The sequence below is a fragment of the Eurosta solidaginis genome, chromosome 5, assembly GCF_040869045.1.
Source record: "Eurosta solidaginis isolate ZX-2024a chromosome 5, ASM4086904v1, whole genome shotgun sequence".
NCBI classification, from domain to species: domain Eukaryota; kingdom Metazoa; phylum Arthropoda; class Insecta; order Diptera; family Tephritidae; genus Eurosta; species Eurosta solidaginis.
In genome coordinates, this window is record NC_090323.1 from 146,577,784 (window position 1) to 146,585,100 (window position 7,317).

Below are 7,317 nucleotides of genomic sequence, written 5' to 3' on the forward strand. Positions count from 1 at the left end.
TCCAGTGCGGTTAAGTTCTGCAGCTAGTATAATTTTCTCCAGCATCAAATTAAAGAAACCGGTCACCCTGTCTGAAAGCTCGTTTAGTTTCGAACGGCTCGGAGAGGTCCTTCCCAATTCTTACTGAGCTGATGGTGTTGCTCAACGTCATTTTGCACAGCCGTATAAGTTTTGCGGGGAAACCAAATTCAGACATAGCGGCATATAGGCAGCTCTTTTTCGTGCTGTCGAAGGCGGCTTTAAAGTCGACGAAAGGGTGATGTATGTCGATTCTTTTTTCACGGGTTTTTTGCAAGATTTGGCGCATTGTGAAAATCTGGTCGATGGTAGAGTTACCAGGTCTGAAGCCGCACTGGTAAGGTCCAATCAGCCGGTTCACGGTGGGCTTCAATCTTTCGCCCAATACACTTGAAAGGACCTTATATGCGATATTAAGAAGGCTGATTCCACGATAGTTGGTGCATTTTGCAGTATCCCCCTTCTTGTGGACTGCGCAAAGAACACTTATATTCCAACCGTCGGGCATGCACTCTTCCCCCCATATTTTGCTAAGAAGCTGCTGCATGCGCCTTACCAACTCATCTCCGCCGTACTTGAATGTCTCCGCCATCATCGGGTTCTTCATCTCTGCGCGGTGAATTGCTGCCTCCATTTAGGAGAATAGAGAACTGTCCCCTCCATAATCTAAGCACTCTCTGGACATCAGTTACAAGGTCGCCGTTTTCGTTCTTACAGGAGTTTGCCCCGGTCTTAAAACCTTCCGTCTGTCGCCGTGTTTTTTGGTAAAATTTTCGGGCGTTATTCCTGGTGGCTAGCAGCCAGTACCAGTTGTTTTTTCGTGGTCGCCGGCAACCAATTTTTTCCTCGGCGGCAGTACGAAGTGCTTTGGAGATATACTCCCACTGCTCCTGTATTCCTTCATGATGAGTTGTGCTCTCAGAGAGCAGGTGTGAGAGTCGAGTTGCGAAATCATTGGCAGTCTGTTGTGATTGAAGCTTTTCGAAGTCTAGCTTTCCCTTTGTTTTTGTTCCTTGGTTTTAGCCGCGTTGAGGCGGGTGCGTATTTTGGCTGCAACGAGATAATGGTCCGAGTCGATGTTAGGTCCTCGGATCGTGCGCACATCTAAAAGACTGGATGCATGCCGTCCGTCTATCACAACGTGATCGATCTGATTGCGAGTATTTCGATCAGGAGACAGCCATGTGGCTTGATGTATCTTTTTATGCATGAACCTGGGTATGACCATGTTTCGAGCACCGACAAAGTCAGTCAGCCTCAGTCCGTTAGGAGAAGTTTCATTGTGTAGGCTGAACTTTCCGACTGTGTTGCCAAAAACACCTTCTTTGCCCACCCTGGCGTTAAAGTCACCAAGCACGACTTTTATATCATGACGCGGGCAGCGCTCGTATGTGCGTTCTAATTGTTCATAAAAAGTGTCTTTCACCTCATCGTCTTTCTCCTCTATCGGCGCATGGGCTCAGATGAATGATATATTAAAAAAATTTACTTTTATTCGGATAGCGGCGAGACGTTCATCCAGAGGTGTGAACACCAGAACTTGCCGACAAAGTCTCTCTCCCACCACGAGTCAGACGCCGAAACTGCGCTTATTCGTATGGCCACTCCAATAAATGTCATAATTTTTGATCTTCTTTCTGCCTTGCTTCGTCCAACGCATTTCTTGGATGACGGTGATGTCAGATTTTGCTTTGACGAAGACATCAACGAGCCGGGCATCTGAACCAATCCCATTCAGGTAGCGGACGTTCCATGTGCATGCCCTCAATTCATTGTCCTTCAAATGTTTGCCATGGTCGTCATCAATAGAGAGTGTATTTGTCCGAGGCTTGTTGTTATATTTCATTGGAGTATGGTTTTAAGTGGCGGGTCCCAAGCCCAGCGCACAACCCGCTCAGCGGAGGTGAAAATATTACTTGCACGTTTATATAGCGAGCCGCTTGCTCCAAGACAGACGCCCGCTTGCAGCCGCACCTAGAGGTGTAAAGACGCTGCCGATGAGATCTCCCCCCGGCTAGCCCTTAAACCGATTATGTCAGAGTGGCCTAGCCAGGTTGTCGCCTTCTCACATTAGCTCACAGCTAAACGGACGTTTAGCGGCTACCCAGAGGATACTTGGCCACAAGCGACCGGCAGTAGTGAGCTACTTGAACCGCATGCAAAAGAATCGCTCTGGCCATTCCCAGGTGAATGGCGGTCAGAAGCTTTCCCCACTTTCGTGGACTTCTACAAACGGCTCCACCCTCCCCGAGGTCACATATAAATAAATTAGCGGTACCCGGCAGATGATGTTCTGGGTCACCCTGGTCCACATTTTGGTCGATATCTCGAAAACGCCTTCACATATACAACTAAGGGTCACTCCATTTAAAACCCTCATTAATACCTTTAATTTGATACCCATATCGTGCAAACACATTCTAGAGTCACCCCTGGTCCACCTTTATGGCGATATCTCGAAAAGGCGTCCACCAGTAGAAATGTGGCCCACTCCCTTCTAAAGTACTCTTTAATACCTTCCATTTGATACACATGTCATACAACCACATTCCAGGGTTACCCTAGGTTCATTTTCCAGCATAGGGATTTTCCCTTATTTTGTATCTAACGCTCTCAGCTGAGTATGTAATGTTCGGTTACACCCGAACTTAGCCTTCCTTACTTGTTTTTTTTATATTTGATGATGTAAGAAAAAACGTGCGGCCGCCGTAGTGTGGTAGTAGCGTGCTCCGCCTACAACACCGTACATCCAGGATTCAAATATCTGCAAAGCAACATGAAAAAATTACGAAACAAGTTTTTTCAATTGGAAGAGATCGCCCCTCTGCAATGATTTGGTAAGCACTCCGAGTATATTTCCTCCTTGAAAAGCTTCCCAGTGAAAACTCATCTGCCTTACAGATGCCAAAACATGTAGTTCCCTCCCACCGATTTGTAGGAAAAATTAAAAGGAGCATGACGAAAATCGAAAGAGAAGCTAGGCCTTATACTCCTGCGAGGTATGTGCCGACTTGCCTTTATTCATTTATTAAGAAAAAACTTACATGAATATTGATACTAAAACTATTCAATTCAATCTCAAACACGTTTTTGAAAAAATTCGAAAATCCCAGAAAATTTTGAAAATTTTGTTTAGTTTTTTTTAATTTTGTTGAATATGCTGTTTTGTAGCCCAACCAATTTTAGTCTTACAAATTATAAGCTATAGGTCTCTTAAAATTTGCATTGATTTTTGATATATTTTTTTCCTTTTTTTTATATTTTGTTTCCATACGAAGAGGGCACCGTTTTACTTTTTATATGGAATAAAATCTGAAAATAAGTAAAACACCGACTTGAATTTTAAGTGGTCTATTTTTGACCTCTGTTAGACTAAAATTGATTGAGCTTAACTTCAAAATTGTAAACTCAAAAACATTCAGAAAGCTTAAAAAGAAATTTCGATATTTTCGTAAAATTTTTTCGTGTTTTCGAATATTTTCGAAAACAGTTTTGAGATTGGTTCTGAAGGCTTAAATTACAAAACTATTGGGAGGCTTTTCTTCTTTTCAAGTCAAAAATCAATGCAAATATTAAAATAATTATAAATCACTTGTACTTCGTTAAGCAAACATTGATTGGGCTACAAAATTGCCTACCAATAAATTCAGAAAACACTTTGTAGGAAGTTCGAAATTTTCCTAAAATTTTCTCAAATTTTCGAACTTTTTCGAGAACGAAACCATTTATAAATTGTCGAGTTTTTTCGAAAATGTTATTGGGATTGATTTGCATAGCTTTAGTTACAACAAAACTTATGGAAGTTTTTTCTTAAGTGATTACAAATAAAAATAGAAGAATTAAATGGACGCAATTTGATCGCCACTGCTATATTTGTGTTTGCTACTGTACTATGAGAGCAATTGCATATTTTTTTATATGTTAATCTTTGCAAATATAAATGCAACAAGAGGAATGCATATTTGTATTACAATGAGCTCATAATTGAAATGCTAACGCGGACACACATTTGTATATGTATATACTTATTAAAAAATTTATGTATGTGTGTCTGTGAGTACCGAAAAAAACGATAACAATAATAAAACAAAAGAACAAAAAACATTATTTATTTTGCTTATTTATGTCAAGCATAATGAATAGACATACTTTTTGTGAAAAACAGTTAAGACGACAATCATTATTAAATTTAATTAGCACGTCACATGTACACTGCTGTTCACCACTACCATCGAACTTACATAAGTAATATTAAATTTATAACAAATCTTGATTAAAGCTATGATACTTGTGCAAATACGTTATTTTTTTATACAATTTGTATAATCACATGAGATCATAATATTTCTGAGTGAATCCCAGAATTTTTGGTGATAAGCATATACGCTAGGGTGGTCCATATAAAATAAATGATTTTTTCCAGTCTCACCCGTTCGAATGGTAATAGGCTAAGTCAAAAATATCACATTTAGATTTTGGTGCCGATTTGAGATGTTTAAGTGCGGTCGCATAGGTCTCACAGTTAAGACTACTCTATGGAGACTGGAGAAATTAAGATTGAATTTTTTGACTTTCGAAACCCAAAGTCATAATACTATAGTTGCTGATATCACATATACTTTTTGGTCGCGTTTGGAGAACAAAACGGCAGTTGTTCGACAACAAATCGATAAATTTTCGATATACAAATCAATAACCTGCTGATAGCTGCTTAATAACACATCGACAACATTTTTGTCGATTGCGTGTTTATTACGACTCCAAAATGGATAAATGGACAATACGCACAGAAATAATCGATTAATAAGTTAAATAATAGATAACATTTCGAAAATATATCGATAACAAGTCGCTAACTTTTATTTAGTTATTTAGTCTACAAATTTAACAACTAATCGTCCAAAATATGATTATTAAAAATATAAGTGATCGAAATTTATAAGTATAAGTATAATAAGTTGTCGGGATGGACTGTGATGCCGAGCAACTGGAGCTGATTATATTAATGCTGGCGGAATGGACTCGATTCGAGCAGCTAGTTGATATATTTTCTCATACAGTAATTAGGGCTCCATTGTCTAAAGGTTGGAAAGGACGTTATTCTAAGCCTCCCGCCAAATCATTATAGTTTGCATTTACTGTCCAGTCAACAGATATTTTTTTATTACGAGCAACGCGTCGCAGGTTTCAAAATTTTTGCAGTGCTTATGGAAATCAGTTCACAGAAAACGGACAGGCATTTTGAAATTCGATCTGCATGTGCTTATATGAAGTGGTTGAAAATGTCTAGATGGTCTAATGGGAACACTAAATATAATTTCACCAAGCAGACACGGGCTTTTTATCATCCCTGGAAGCTGTATAAGCCTCGAGCTGTTGGAGTAGGTAGGGAGAATCCTGGAGGGATCCCACGGTAAGTTTCTTAGCACGAAAAGTTTAAATTACTTTTGAACCGATTCTTATTTATTACAGTGGGCCTGATAACGTGCGTTCCAGGTTATCGAAGCATATTCCAATAGCGGACTCACCAAAGATATAAAGAGAGTTTTAGTAATATATGGATCATTGAGTTCTTTAGATCAACGTTTGACGAACCTCAAAGTTCATTTGGCTCTGTTCATGACACATTATATTTGCTGTTAAAAATGTAGTTTAGGGTCCATTGCAACGCCCAAGTCTACGAAGCTAATGACTTGCTTAATCATATACTCATGGGATTGGTAGGATTTCCTTGTGAAGCACATGAACTTCCACTTCGGCAGGTTTAGTATAATTACATTTGCATTAAACTATTCAACTAGGTTATACAGATCAGGATGAAGACTATATCTATCTTCTTGTGACGAAATATGCGTAACAAGTTTGGCATCACCAGCGTACATTACCGACTTGCAGTAGTTTCAGAAAAAAAAATCGATAACTTTCCGATAAACTTTGTTATCGATAGCAAGCTTATAGTGCTTCGTACACACCGACAGGTCGTTCGTTTGGTTATAGCTCTTCCATGCGGTGAGCAAAGATGTTCTTACATCAATAACTATAAATTATTACTGAAGCTTTATATAGTGGCAAGCGTTGTTTAAAATTACAGAAAAGCGGCTTAAAAGTGACTACGAATCACAGAGTATTTGCATATGCTTATATAAAAGTAGCTTCAAACACCCGCAACAATAATGCATTTGTCTATGTACTAATAATAAATTGTTGTATGTACTAATAAATACGTAATAACACATGACTATGTACATACGTATGTAGGAGAACATATAATAATAGATATATCAGCACATTAATAAACATACATACATATATACGGCGGCTACCTGGTGTGGTGTTGGTAGCTTGCTCCACCTACCACGCCGAAGATGCTGGGTTCAATTCCCGGGCAAAGCAACATCAAAAATTTAGAAAAAAGTTTTCCTAAGCGGGACCGCCCTTGTGCAGTGACTTAGCAAACACTACGAGTGATAAAATTCTCAATGACAACTCATCTGCTATGCAGATGCCACTTGGAGTCGCCATAAAACAATTAGGTCCAGTCCCGCCATTTTGTAGGAAAAATTAAAAGGAGCACGACGTAATTTGGAAGAAAAGCTGGGCCTAAAATTTCTTCGGAGGTTATCGCGCGTTATATTTATTTTTTATTTGGTATATACATAAATATGTATAAGCAAATCATTACAAATTTGTATACAAATAAATAACTAAATACATACAATTTATGTAGTCATAAAGCATGAGCAAAGATTTATGTACGAGCATAATTATATACATACCTACGTACAAATGTAGTAATATATGTACCTCCATACATATGTAGCCTCCATTTGTAATATTGCTAAATATTTGTGTTTTCTTTTTATGGTCATTTGAATTTATGCTTGTTGAAGTTTTTTTTATTGTCAACGGATTTATGGGTGTAAGATTTCTATTTAGGTCTATTTCAATTTACAAAGTTACATAAATATATATACATGTATCGAAATACTATGGCATATGAGTATGTGCCATTGTTGTACGTTTAATTAGCATGAATTATCTATTTGCTACGTATTGAAAAGTTCAATAGAGACTTCAAAAATAATTGGCTCGCAAAAAATTGAAAAAAATTTAAATAAAAATTTACGATTATAATATACCAAGCATAATACAATGAGACAAAGGTTTTTGTTGTCTGGTGCCGCTGTCAACAAAGTTGCAAAAAAAAATAAAAAATTATAAAAAGATATAAATTATCACCTGTTATTTGTAAAGTTATGTTTAGTGAAAACAATTCTACAAAGTTGACTGTTATTCATA

At 38.0% G+C, this 7,317-nt stretch overlaps 1 pseudogene; it reads right to left on the reverse strand.

Moving 5' to 3' along the window:
* Positions 1-1,006: 1,006 nt before the first annotated feature.
* On the reverse strand, positions 1,007-1,843 carry LOC137254306 (craniofacial development protein 2-like; annotated as a pseudogene).
* Positions 1,844-7,317: the final 5,474 nt, after the last annotated feature.